General features: G+C 45.1%; 1 protein-coding gene across 1 annotated transcript in view; it reads left to right on the forward strand.

Moving 5' to 3' along the window:
* NUP37 (nucleoporin 37) overlaps positions 1-14,351 on the forward strand; it is a 254,697-nt gene that overhangs the window by 225,993 nt on the left and 14,353 nt on the right. The gene's annotated exons all lie outside the window — the stretch shown is intronic.

Here is a 14,351-nt window from a genome sequence, read left to right on the forward strand (position 1 = left end):
CCCCCGACCAAAGTCATGCAAACGACTTTAAAAATGGTGCGTGCTGCTCCCTTGGCTGATGCTCAGCATTTAATATGGTACACCATAGGGCATAGACAAACAATGCTAGGAAGACAATGGCAAACCACTCAGTATAACTGGTGAGAAAAGCGCCGCCATTGTTATGAAGTCGCTGGTACGTCACGTCCCTGAGACTCAGTGGCTGTGTTTTTCTCGTTTAATTGTGTTGTGTCTCGGTTGTATGTCTATGTGTGCAACGTGTGTGAGTGGCAGCTCCATTACGAGCCGTATATCATATTTAAAAAGAAATTGCGTTTTGGTGAACGGGACTTCCGATTTCCATGTTTCAGTGCATTTGCGCTTTCTCGTTCATCAATTATTTATGTGCACACACCTCTATTGTGTGCTCTGATCTTGATTGCGTTTTTCGGTGTGATAAACTATGAAAGTGCAGGTTTGCTCACTGTATACATTTAGGTATTTGTGCTTGAATATCGTCATTGTACTACAGAAAGATGGCGGCCGCAAACCTGTACAGAAAGACCACCTGTTTATAAAGGCCACGTTTTTAGTTTCCCTTGAGTAGTCGTTCTACACAGGTTGGACTGTACTTCCTCCAGGATACTCTCGTTATATAATATTATGAGATCCCTCACAAGGAACTTCAACGCAGGAGGAGGCCATTAGGCCCATCAATGCAGCACAATGGTTGCCAACCAATGGTTGTTTATCTGTGCTCTATCTTTATAAATGTTTTATCAAAGTTTTGCTTTATCAAACAAACCCTTCATTTTTAAGTCTTGGGAACGACATGGCTGGGGTCGGGTTTGAACCTTTGAGCTTTGGAAAATGTTTATTACATGGTGGACGCTCCAACCATTACGCCACCGAGTCTGGTCTCCATCTATAATAATGAAAGGGTGTGAGGGTGTGTGTTAGTCTGCTCCGTAACTCCTAAACCATGAAACCTTGCGGCCCCAAACTTTCCATGCATAGTAAGGGAACTCCAAGGGATTGCACGAATGAAACTAGATGGTATTCATAGAATATTTACCCTGCGCAGTCAACTTGGTGTGAGCCAACTCTTCTATTTTTGAACGTTTCTTTTTTTTTGATCCAATATGGCTGCCAGTCCATGTGAGCGATGACATCTTTTTTTTTTCTTTTTTCTTTTTTTTTTGTATACTGAATCGAGGCTCGTGAAAGAGCTAACATTTATTTCACAAACAAATCAACCAGACAAACAAAATATACAAAAAGAGGGAGCGGAAGACAAGATGGGGAGAGAAGGGGAAGCACACAACCACAACATTTGAGAGCAGGGAGAAGTGTGGGAGGGAGAGGGCTTGGGGGCAGGAGGTGTGGGAAGGGGAGGGGGGGGGGGAGAGGTATAAAACACAAGGGGACTGAAATTAGCGGGGGTAGAAAATATCAAGGTTTTGGATGGGGGAGGATAAGAGATGGTGGTGAACAGCTGTTTTAAAGACCTGGAGGGTGGAGTGGGATTGAAGAGAGTGAGGGAGTTTGTTCCAGAGGCGGGAGAAAAGAGGAATGAAGGAGTGAAGGTGAGCAGAAAGTCTTGATTTTGGCAGTTTAACCATAAGAGGGTTGCAGGCAGATCTTGTGCGACCTGTAGGAATATTTGGGGGACAGAGCCCAGAGAGGGCTGGGGGGGGGCAAGGCCCGAGAGGAGTCGGTAGAAGACGGAAAGACCACCAACCTGCCTGCGGTGAGTGAGTGAAAGGCCCTTGGAGTTAGCTTCATCGCGGGAGATTCCAATGATTCTAAACACTTTGGTTTCAACAGCGTGAAGACGGGCTAGGTGTGAGGCAGGAGCACCAGACCAGAGGGGAGAGCAGTATTCCATAGAGCTGCGGATGAAAGCCTTGTATGTGGTAAGGAGCTCAGGTGTGCCAAGGAAGGACTTCGCACGACGGAGGATGCCCAGTCGGCGACTGGCTTTGGAGGCCAGATTTGAAATGTGGTTTTCCCAGGAAAGATCATGGCAAATAGTGAGACCCAAAAGCTTGAGTGACAGAACTTCTTGGAGAGGATTATTCAGAAAGTGGATGGGAGGGTTTTCCAGTCGGTCTTTTCGGAGAGACATCGTAAGAGTGTGAGATTTATCAGGATTGAAAGACATGTTCCATTTGTTTGCCCAGTCTGTGATTTTGTCCAGGTCTGCAGAGAGTGAGGAGGCTGCAGACTGCCGATCTGAGGGATGAGGAATGGAGCGACAGAGAGTAGAGTCATCAGCAAAGTGATAGAGAGGATTTTCAAGAGAGTCAGAGAGATCATTGATGAAGACCAGAAAAAGCACAGGGCCCAGAACACTACTTTGGGGAACTCCAGCCTGAACAGGAAGACGAGATGAGAGAAACCCATTCAGGGCCACACGTTGACTACGACCAGAGAGGAAGTCCGCCAGCCATGCGTGGAGATTTCCATGGATACCAAAGGAGGAGAGTTTGGTGAGCAGAGCAGGGTGCCAGACCGTATCGAAGGCACGTGAAATGTCAAGGGAGACAGCTCTAATTTCCTGTTTGGCGTTGAGGACCTCCATCCATTGTTGAGAAAGCAGAAGCAGCATGTCCAGAGTAGAGTGACCAGGTCTGAAACCAAATTGATGATCAGAGATCAAGCCATTGGAGAAGAGGAAAGATTTCATATCTGAAGCAATGATGGATTCCATGACTTTGCTGATAATTGGGAGAAGGCTGATTGGTCTGTAGTTGCTGGGATCTGTTTTTGCACCTTTTTTGTGCAAAGCGGTGATGTTGGCTGATTTCCAAGCAGATGGCAGATGACCTTGAGCAAAAGAGAGGGTGAAGAGAACAGAAAGTGGGAGTAAAAGAGCGGAAGAACATGATTTTAGGACCCGTGGGCTGATGCCGTCAGGACCAGTTGCAGAATCAGAGTCGAGGGTTGACAGAAACTTTTCCACCTTGTCAGGAGGAAAGGACACAGAGTCCAGGAGCAGCTGGGTACGGTGGGTACAGAGAGGGATGGGTTTGGGACACAAGATTTAGAGGCAAACACAGAGTTGAGGCATTCAGCTTTTTCACGTGCGGAGTCAGCCGTTAAGCCATTTGATGTGAGGGAGGGGATGGAGGGGGAACAAACACCAGAAACAGATTTGACCAGACGCCACCAGGATTTGGAAGAGGGAGACCGATAAGAGAGTTCGGTCTTGAGAACGGTGAGATATTGTTTCCTGGCTCTCCTGAGGGTGGACACACACTTGTTTCGGGCTTTGTGAAAGGAAATGAGATTTCCTTCCGTTGGATTTGCTTTCCAGGAGACGAAAGCAAGTTGTTTCAGGGCAACAGCCTCACCACAAGATTCCGTGTACCATGGACGGGAGGAAGGGTATGACAACTGAAGACGAGATGGGATAAATCTGTGCATGAGAGAGAGCAATTTAGCAATTTACTTTGAAAGAATTCCCAGGATGAGTTGATGTCAGAGGCGGTAGAGATGGGAGACCAGTCCACATGATTGATGGCTGCTTGAAGACCGTGCCAGTTGGCCTGAGTGAAATGCCAGACTCGTCGACGCTGAGGAGGCTCTCTGAGAATGGTCAGAGAGATGTCCACTTTGACAAGCACATGATCAGATGAGCCGATTGGAGCAGAAGAAGAGCAGCAGACATTTTCAGGGAAGTTTGTCATAACCAAATCCAGAAGAGAAGACGCTCCGTTGACTGAGATCCGGGTTGGGAAATTGACAGATTGTGTCAGTCCCAGTGAGTCGCAGAAGTCCTTTGCTGAAGAGCCATGGCTGGTGAGAGAGGTACCCACACCCAGCCAACTGGCATGGTGACAATTGAAATCACCACATATGAGGAAGAGAGAGTTGGGATGGGTAGATAGAAGTTGGTCCATATTATCAGACAGCGAGATGTAGATGGAGTCATCGCTGTTTGGTGGACGGTACAACACACATATGAACAAAAGGTGGGAGCGAAGGGGAAGCCGTAGCCAAAGGTATTCCTGGGGGTGAGGTGGAGAGAGGGCAGTGGAGGGCGAGTGAGGAAGAGAGTTTTTTGTAAAGATAGCAACCCCACCTCCAGGACGAGGCTCAGGTCTATCATACCGGAGGAGGGAGTAACCTGGGAGAGATACCAAGGCATCAGAGACATCATGAAGGAGGAAAGTTTCTGTTAAGCAGATCACATCTGGTTTGTCAGAAGCAACCTGTATGGAGAGATCAGTCAAGTTTGAGCGAAGGCCCCGGATGTTTGAGGTCCATACCGTTAATGAAGAGGAAGGGGGAGCATCGTTTCCAGAACAGGGGGGGAGGGGTAGGGTAAGATGTGGAAGAGGAGGAAGAGGTAGGGAGAGCTGTTGAAGGTGTGTCAGAGATTTCAGAGATTTCAGAATAGCTTGGAGAAAGGGAAGAATGGGGCGGACAAAAGATTTGATGGAGATTGGGTGAGGCACAGTGAGGTGTTATTTGAGGAGGGGGAAGAGCGAGGCAGAAGGTTGGGGGAGATGAAGGTGAAAGTTGCAAGGGGGAAGAAGCAGGGAGGATGCTTTGAAGAGGAGGGGTGAGAGGGGAGTCTAGGAGGGGAGGAGTGAGGGAGAGTCTCGGAGGGGAGGGGTGTGGGGGGAGTTTAGGAGGGAGGGGAGGGAAGGGGCAAGGGGGGAGATTTGAAAGGGATAGGTGATGGGGAAGATTTGGAGGGGAGGGGTGAGATTGGATTTTGAAAAGTGTACGATTCATGGGAAACGAATATTTTTTGCAAAATGAGTTTGAGACCTTCGAGTCAAAAATACGTTTGAGGACACTGAAGGAGGGGTGGAGTTCTGGATAGTTTAGGGAATGTAGAAAGGAGGAACTGTAAGAGATGGTATTGTATATATTTTTTGGAATGAATAGATTTGGTGAGCAAGACGAAAGCATCCTTTTGTAGGAAAAGAAGAAAAGGGTGTTATAATATATGAGAGAAAATAGTTGTTCAGGGGAGAGATTATACATTTCTAACCACGTGATCGCGTGATCGCGAACGAAGAACGAACGAACAAATAAGAACAACAAATAAACGAATAAGACCTGGGAAGGAAAAAAATTTTGGGGTTTTTTTTTTTTTTTTTTGAGTAGAGATATTAAACAAGGAGGTATGGGGTGAACGACTGGGACGAAACAGAGAACAAAAATAATTGCAGCGCATTCGACGAATCGCTGAGAGAAAAACAGAACCACATGGTCGGAGACGGTACGGTAGCCTAAGCCTACGAGTACGAGGCCCCAGAATACTCGATACGCATTAACCGACGATTGTGTGAACATGTACAAAAAATTAGCACCGAAAATTTTCCAAAAGATACGCTGTAGGTACACACACCGAAAGATAGATACAGTCTCAAGAAAAACACAATTGAGAAAGATCATCAATTTCGGTGCTAATTCATAAATTTATCTATCTATAATTCCAGTAATCTCTGTATGTCTGTGTGTATGTCTGTGTGTCTGTGACCGCTGTTTCTCGACAACCACGGGTCCGATATACTTTAAACTTGCCAGGTATATTGCTGGGGACCTGAGGATGTGCCTTTTCAAGGTTTCATATTAATCGGAGAAGTAGTTACCGAGCTATGTCCAAAAAACGATTCAACCAATCAGAGAGCAGCGAGCTATCACGTGTGCCGAACGTGCCGAACAGACTCTGCCTCGGACGGCACATTTGAGAGCGTATTCATTTATTTCACGTTGGCAAACTATGTTGGCGTTAAACTATGTTTTAAAACTAATTAAAACTAATTTGCGATTCATCGTAACTGCGATATGCGACCTTCCGGACAGTCAAATGAGGACGTCACTTCCGGACTTACGGATAGTCATAGTGACGACGTACTGATGCTGAACGTGGCGAGCAGACGCTGTAAGGTACGATCGATTGTAGTACACGTTTATAATAACTCTGCCGATACAGGCCCGATTAACTGCAGCGCCATCCGAGCTGCGGCGTCGGGACGATACATTCATTGTACGGTCACATCACGCACTTACGGGCACGCCCATGGGCCCATGGGCACGCCCAGACATTTTTTTTTTTTTTTTTGGCAAGGAACGGGCACCCACGTACGGGCACGTCCTAGTATTCATAAATATCATATCATAATATCATATCATATCATATCATATCATATCATAAATTTATATTCTCTAAATCAGTGGTTCTTAACCTTTTTAAAGGCGCCGAACCCTAACGAAACCCACCGAACACTCGCTGAACCCCTCAAATTTGACAAAAAAATTATGAAGAATTGCATCTTAATGCGTTTTCTGTTCTTCTTTACGCGAGGCGATCTGGGAAATGCGTGGTTTTGTTTTGGCAAGGGCCACCCTCAAATCATTTTCGCATGCAAGCCTGCTCCTTTTCTTTGTTTTAATGTCCACCAGTTTCGAAAACGCATGCTCGCAGAGATACGTTGTAATGAATGGCGTGAGGATCTCAAGGGCAATTTTAGCGATGTGAGGATACCCTTCCATTTGGTGGCACCAAAACGTTGAGAGCGTTGTTGTTCCGAAGAGTTGTTGTTGAGTCTGGCTCTGCTGAAGTTCGATGAGGTCGTCGAGGTATTGGGCGTTGACATCTGCCGTTGCAGCGTCGAAAGTAAACGGCTGCCGCACCCATGCTGGGTATTGCTCTTGGTCGGGGAAGTAGCCGTCGAATGACTTTCCCAGCTCATCTAAGTGCGTGGCAATTGCTTGCTTCAGCTCCCCCGGTACAGCAGTGCCTCCAACTTCAGACTCATCTTCGATCCCGCTCACGCACTCGTCCAGTAGCGAAAAGTTCGCGAAGTTGTCGTTCTCTGTTCGCCACCTCCACAACGGTAACTTCTTTCGGAAAGTGCTCAGCTTTTCTTCTGATTTGATGACATTCACTCCACCGCCCTGCATCTGGAAATTGAGATGATTGAGTGCATCGAAGATGTCAGCCAAGTACGCCAAGGTGAGGATGAACTCTGACTCTGGGAAGTGCGTTGCATGGCAATGCTGGTGTTCTCGCAAAAACAGGGCTAATTCTACACGCAAGGCAAAAACACGGCTCACTACCTTCCCTCGTGATAACCATCGAACGTTAGAGTGGTAGAGAAGGACTTCGAATTCAGAGCCGATTTCATTGCACAGCTCTTTGAAGATGTGATGATTCAGAGCACGGCTTCGCACGTAATTCACAGTTTCAACGACGATTTTCAGAACATTGGCCAGTTTTGGAGGCAAGGTTTTTGATGCCAGCGCGTGTCTGTGCGGGACGCAGTGCGTGACGATGATGTGTGGTGCTTCGGCCTTCACCAGCGCTCCAAAACCGGAGTTGCATCCCAGCATGGCTGGAGCTCCGAACGAGCAAACTGCAGACACCATGTTCCACGAGAGGCCATTGCTTCTGAAGAAGTCGTCCACAAGCTTCTTCACGTCAGCTGCCTTCGTCGTTGTTGTGAGGGGCTTGCAGAACAGAAAGTCTTCCTTGATCTCGTCTCCTTTGACATAACGCACAAATAAGATGAGCTGGCTCAAAATCGAAACATCGGTGGTCTCGTCGAGTTGAAGGCTGAATTTCGTCGGGATCGCGACTAAATCTGCAACTACCTGGGCGAGGATGTCGTCACTCATGTCGTCGATTCTGCATCTGATGGTGTCATTTGAGAGTGGAACGAGAGACCAATTGTTTTCAGCAGCTTTTCCCAGCATGATGTTGGCCATCTTCAACGCAGCCGTTTTGATGAGTGTCTCGCCAATGGTGTGCCGTTTGCCCTGCTTTGCGATCAGGTACGCAACTTCATACGACGCGGTGAGGATTCGGTTTGTCAATTGGAACCAAGCCGAGAGTGGGCAAGGTAGTACTTGCGTCGAAGCGGACTCTCTTCCATTTGAATTCATCCAGCATTGCGTCTTTGTACTGCCCCTCGCCGTGCAGTTTTTTGAAGTGCTCCCGTAGTTTTGCTGGTGCTAGGCTGGAGTTGCTCAACTTGACATTGCAAAGCATGCATTGAGGACGCTGACTTCCGTCCCGTTCCGTCAAACACGTGAACCCGTACCGCACGTAATCCTCCGACCACTTCCTTTTTTTGCTCGACATACTGCAAAAAAAAAAAAAAAGTTATAAACTGATCTTAATTGAGTTCGCGCAAATAATTATATGACAAAAATTAAATAGGGAACATGCTTAAATATAATCAGTACCCCTCTGAAAACTGAGAAACTTTAACGAAGAAAACACAACTTATAGTTACGATGACGGGATTTATTATCTACTCAACTCTATGTCACCTCAAATCCCATTATAATATTACATAGAAAGCTGTGAATTGTTAGTTTTGATTGGCGACCAAAGGAGTTATATCACCTCCACCTAATTTTCTGAGTAATTCAATCATATTTTATAATCACCATCCACTTTTGACTTTAATATAACTCTGAACCCGCCCTGCATATCCACAAACATTTCCAACTTACTTTTCAATTAATCAGTAACTCCAAAGTAAGGCGTGACCAATGACGCACGGCACACGGCAAGCTAATCGAGGCTATTCACTGGAATTTCCGAACACCTGCAAAATCCAAAATCCAGTAAGTAAGTAAGTAAGCAAGTAAGCACCATCAACAGAATAATTAGCAAGTTGCTCATTGATTCAACTTACTACAGTCAGTGTGAAACAACTTATCTTAAACACAGACCAGAGAAACCATGAATGGGATGGGAATACAATTACTTATAACATTTCCATTCGTTAGTAACATACATAGCAAAATAATATTAATAATAAGCATAATTACACATAGATTCAAAATTGATACAAAACAAAAAAACAAATTGCAATGCGTTTCGGAGGACCTCCGCCGAACCCCTGAGACTGGCTCACTGAACCCCTGGGGTTCGGTCGAACCCAGGTTAAGAACCACGGCTCGAAATGCTTATTGCATATATCATGCTCAATACATTTCAAACTGATCAGACAAAGCATTGTCCCTGTCGAATTATTACGTCATAATTATGGCACCAATGATGTCATCGTTAACAACACCTATTCCCCATATGGAGTTATTTACAATGAGCCACGTTTCAATTTTTAAATGCTGACATGGCACACACTTTACTTTACTGAAATGCATACACAAATGTTATATTTTCGTCAAAAATCGTTGGAATTTCACCAAATCGGTTTTGGTCGTGTGTTAATATACCTCAGCGATTGACAAATCTGAAATCAGAATTTTATTTGAGGTCAAAATGACCCCGTGAGGTCGCTCTGTACTTTGCCTGCTCGTCATGTGCTGTGTGATAATGAATTCCATGCCCACTCTGGAAGACCCTTCTTCTTCACGCAATAACAACTTCTAGCTTCCAGACCATACATCCAATCATCTTGAAATTTTGCACACTTGTTACACTTCATTACCTCTACTATAATTTATAGTTTTACGTCAATCAATGAAGCAGTTCAAGGGTTATAAATTTTTTCATATTTTCGTTTAATTATTGATATCTGCCAAACCACGTCACCTATCCCAAATTCCAAAAGGTCATTTTAGTAGACTGATATGCTGCACACATCTGTGAAGTTTCCCCTTGATATGATCAAAAATGATGGAGAAGCTACGTTTTAAATGTTTATGCTTAAAAACGTCATAACTCCGAAACCATGTGATGCATGACGTCATCCTCACTGATTTTTTGTTCGTCATGGATAAGCAATTCTGCCTGCAAAGTTTGGCCTCGATCTGTTCAGTCATTTTGGAGAAAATTGGATTTTAGTGGTTTTTCAGGCTTTGCACTCAAAACAATATGGCGGCCGAACCACGTGACCTACGATGTCATTATAATTTTATTTCTGCATCAATTTATACCGAGAAGATGCTCAAGAAATTTCATCCTGATCGGATAAAGATTTTTACTTGTCGAATTATCACGTCATAACGGCGCCACCTATGACGTAATCATTCACATATGTTATTCTGCATGGAGAGTTCTTTGCAATGAGACCTGTCTCAATGATTTCTGTGCAGTGGTTTTTTGAGATATAGAGGTGCAAAGTTTTTTGGTTTTTCCAAGATGGCGCCCATACCACGTGACCTGTGACGTAATAATATTCACTAAAATATTCTACAGCAGGAATATTCCTGTATACAGGAGGAATATTCTACAGGAGGAATATTCCTATGGTGAAAATTTCATGTCACTCAGACCATCGGTTGCCGAGAAAATGAATTTTTTTTAATTCTGACACGGCACACACTTTACTTTCCTGAAATGCAGACACGCACATACGTCCGTACGTACCCGAATGTTTAACCCTGCCTTTCGCTTCACGAGCGCAGGGTAAAAATAATAACAACCAAAAAGCCTTATTAAATGGTGGTCCGCTATCTTGGTCAGCCCACTGGCACATTGCTGGGTTTTTAAGCCGCTATTTTGTTTCGGCCTATTCAAACGTGCCTTGCCTGAGAAACATGATTTGCTCTCATGAAATAATTAAATCATATAATCGAAATCTAGATCGGATTTGATGATTGGATCCTGTTCACTAAATAAGTTCACACCTAGCTCGGCTTCATGCTGTTGAAACCAAAGCTTTCAGAATCATTGGAATCTCCTGCGATGAAGCTGACTCCGAGGGCCTTTCACTCACTCACCGCAGGCAGGTTGGTGGTCTTTCTGTCTTCTAGCGACTCCTCTCCGGCCTTGCTCCCCCAGCTCTGTCTGTGCTCTGCCCCTCAAATATTCCTTCAGGTCGCACAAGACCTGCCTGCAACCCTCTTATGGTTAAACTGCCAAAATCTAGGCTCTCTGCTCACCTTCACTCTTTCATTCCCCTTTCTTCCCACCCCTGGAACAAACTCCCCCACTCCCTTCAATCCCACTCCTCCCTCCAGGTCTTTAAAACAGATAGATGTTCACCACCATCTCTTATCTTCCCCCATGCAAAACCTTGATCTTTTCTACCCCCGCTAATTCACCCCAGATACACTTTTTTGGAAATTCCAACTTCTTTCCTGGAAGTCCTTGCAGTGTCCATATGTTTTATACCTTTCCCACCTCCCCCCAAGACCTCTCTCTCCCACATTTCTCTCGATGTCCCTGCTCTCAAATGTTGTTTGTGTCCTTCCCCCTCTCTCCCCATCTTGTCTACCGCTCCCCTTATTTTTGTGTTTTGTGTCGGTTTGACTTTTTGTGTGATTAATGTTAGCTCTTTCACGAGCCTCGATGTTGTATCCAAAAAAAAAAGAAAAAAAAGAAAGTATCTAAACCTGGAGTGAAATCTGAAAAATTGAACACATTAGCGATGCTGATAACTCAGTGTATATCTTTCACTCAGCTTACCGCAAGGCTGTTCTTTCTCCTTCTCCACATTGAGACAATGAAAATAATTAACAGCAGGATCGACAGCAAGGCTTCCACAGTCATGCCTAAGTACTCCATGGGGAAATCTCCGAGTAAGGAAGGCAAGATAAATCAAATTAAAGATAGGATTAAAAAGACTGTGTCCCTCATCCTACTATGTCTACAGTCTATTTAATTTATTTCCTTCCTTTAAAAAGTAGAAAGTACACCGATGGACGAACGAAAGCCTCTTTGAAGGCAATTCTTTGGTGCTTTGGGGTTGTCGTGTTGATGAACTTTTGATGCGTGCTTATGCTTTACTGCAATGGCACTTCGAACAGGCCGCAGTGCCTCAATCCACTCACAAGCGTTTACATGGGAGATGAGATGGTGTGTGTGTGTGTGTGTGTGTGTGTGTGTGTGTGTGTGTGTGTGTGTGTGTGTGTGTGTGTGTGTGTGTGTGTGTGTGTGTGTGTGTGTGTGTGTGTGTGTGTGTGTGTGTGTTTATATATAGCGGGATTTGCTCCCGACCCAAGGTCCTGACCAATCCAAAAGTTTTTATATTGAGTGAATAAAATATTTTTATGCACTTTCTCTTTTTACAAAAAAAATAGCTGTCTGGACATTATACAAACTTGGTAATCTGTTCTGTCCTTACTAAAATAGCGTGATATGAGGGAGCGATTAAGGAAAACTGTGGAGTGAATCGTGCGAGTGAGTGGTGTGATGTCCCGTGGGGAGAGCAGTATTCCATCAAGCTGCTGATGAAAGCTTTATAAGTAGTGAGGAGCTCAGAAGTGCCAAGAAAGGATTTCGCATGATGGAGGATGCCCAGTCGGCGACTGGCTTTGGAGGCCAGCTTGGAGATGTGGTTTTCCCAATAAAGATCATGGCAGATAGTGAGACGCAAAAGGTTGAGTGACAGAACTTCTTCAAGTGGATTGTTGAGAAAGTATATGGGGGGGATATCCAGATGGTCTTTTGGGAGAGACATCGTGAGAGTGTGAGATTTGTCAGTCTTGAAAGACATGTTCCACTTGTTTGCCCAGTCTGTGATTTTGTCCGGGTCTGCATAGAGTGAGGAGGCTGCAGACTGCCGATCTGAGGGTTGAGATATGGAGCGGCAGAGAGTGGAGTCGTCAGCAAAAAGATAGAGAGGATTTTCCAGAGAGTTTGAGAGATCATTAATGAAGACAAGAAAAAGCACAGGGCCCAGAACACTGCCTTGGGGAACTCCACCCTGAACAGGAAGAGGAGATGAGAGAAATCCATTCAGGGCCACACGTTGACGACGACCGGAGTGGAAGTCTGCAAGCCATGCATGGAGATTTCCATGGATACCATAAGAGGAGAGTTTGGTGAGCAGAGCGGGGTGCCAGACCGTATCGAAGGCACATATGTCAAGGGAGACAGCTCTGACTTCCTGTTTGGCATTGAGGACCTCCATCCATTGTTGAGACAGCAGAAGCAGCAAGTCCAGAGTAGAGTGGCCTGGTCTGAATCCAAATTGATGATCAGAGATCAAGCCATTGGAAAAGACAAAGGATTTGATATCAGAAGCGATGATCGATTCCATAACCTTGCTGATGATTGGAAGCAGGCTGATTGGTCTGTAGTTGCAAGGATCTGTTTTTGCACCTTTTTGTGTAAAGCGGTGATGTTGGCTGATTTCCAAGCAGATGGCAGTTGACCTTGAGCAAAAGAGAGGGTGAAGAGAACAGAGAGAGGGTGTGAAAGAGCGGCAGAGCAGAATTTTAGGACCCGTGGCTGATGCCATCTTGTCCAGTTGCAGAATCAGAGTCGAGGATTGACAGAAACTTCTCCACCCTGTCGGGAGAAGGACACAGAGTCCAGGAGCAGCTGGGTACGACTGAGTAAGGTTAATAGTAGGCAACTGTTAATTAATACGAGGCAACAATCGGTTTGTTCAGCAAAGAAGGAGTCACGTGACCTCTCAAATGTGCTAATCGTTAATTATTCAAAAACCTAAAACAGTACAAGCAACCTACATATCTATTTAGAGGTAATTTTACTGCTCATCTAACGATATAACTCTCAAGGGTGAAAGAAGAGGTTTTGGGAAAAAGGTTAGCACCTTAGCTAACTTCTGCAAAAATTGTGTTGTGGGATGAGGGAGGGGAAGAGGTGAATTGGGAGTCTGGAGGGAGGGTGCATGGGGTGGGTGGAGGGAGTGGTGGTGGGGTGCGAGGTGGTTGGAGAAGGGAGGGGAAGGGGTGGGTTAGAAGTCCGGATGGAGGGGGCACGGGGTGGGAGGAGGAGGTGGTGAGGTGGGAGTCTGGAGGAAGGGGGTGTGGGAAAAGGTAGAGCGTGGGGTAGGAGAAGAGAGGCGAAGGGGTGGGGTGGGAGGCTGGAGGACAACAACGCCAGGTACCTTCACGAGATATTTCATAAATGGTTTCATGTAATTTCAGTTTTTGCTTGACTTTGCAAGGCTAAATAGTGTGAAAAATATGTTAGGGTGTTCCTTCGTGCATGTAATTCAATTAAAGGAATGAGCAATTTGCTCGATTTGTATAATTATCAGTTGTAGTTGTTGTTTTGAAGATTGCATATGTTGAGGTGATGTGTGTGACGAAACCCTGGTGTTGGCTTCATGGTTGAGGTGATTGGTTTAATTTCTTCGGGTCTTGAGTTTGAGCCCTAGTCATGCTGTTAAACAACATCAGGTGGGTTGATTCCACCTGTCATCCTTCCGAGATCGGCAAATTGCGGACCAGCTTTGTGTATTTATTGTAATCTCACATCTGAAAATGCACATTTGAAAACCTATGGTGGCACAAACGGACAGTGCACACCATCACATTTCACACAAAAGAGGAGATTTTAAAATCCGTTGGATGGAGCAGAAATCGTTATTTTGATCATGCAGCACGAGAGCTTAAACAAGAAAATAAGAATGTTTTCATCTGTGAGAATTGTTTTGTTGTGATAAATCAATCAGGCATTTCAAAATACATTGGTGTAAGTAGGGCTGACAGGGTAGCCTAGAGGTATGCACACT

The sequence above is a fragment of the Myxine glutinosa genome, chromosome 1 (assembly GCF_964187855.1).
Source record: "Myxine glutinosa chromosome 1, kmMyxGlut1.1, whole genome shotgun sequence".
Lineage (NCBI taxonomy): Eukaryota > Metazoa > Chordata > Myxini > Myxiniformes > Myxinidae > Myxine > Myxine glutinosa.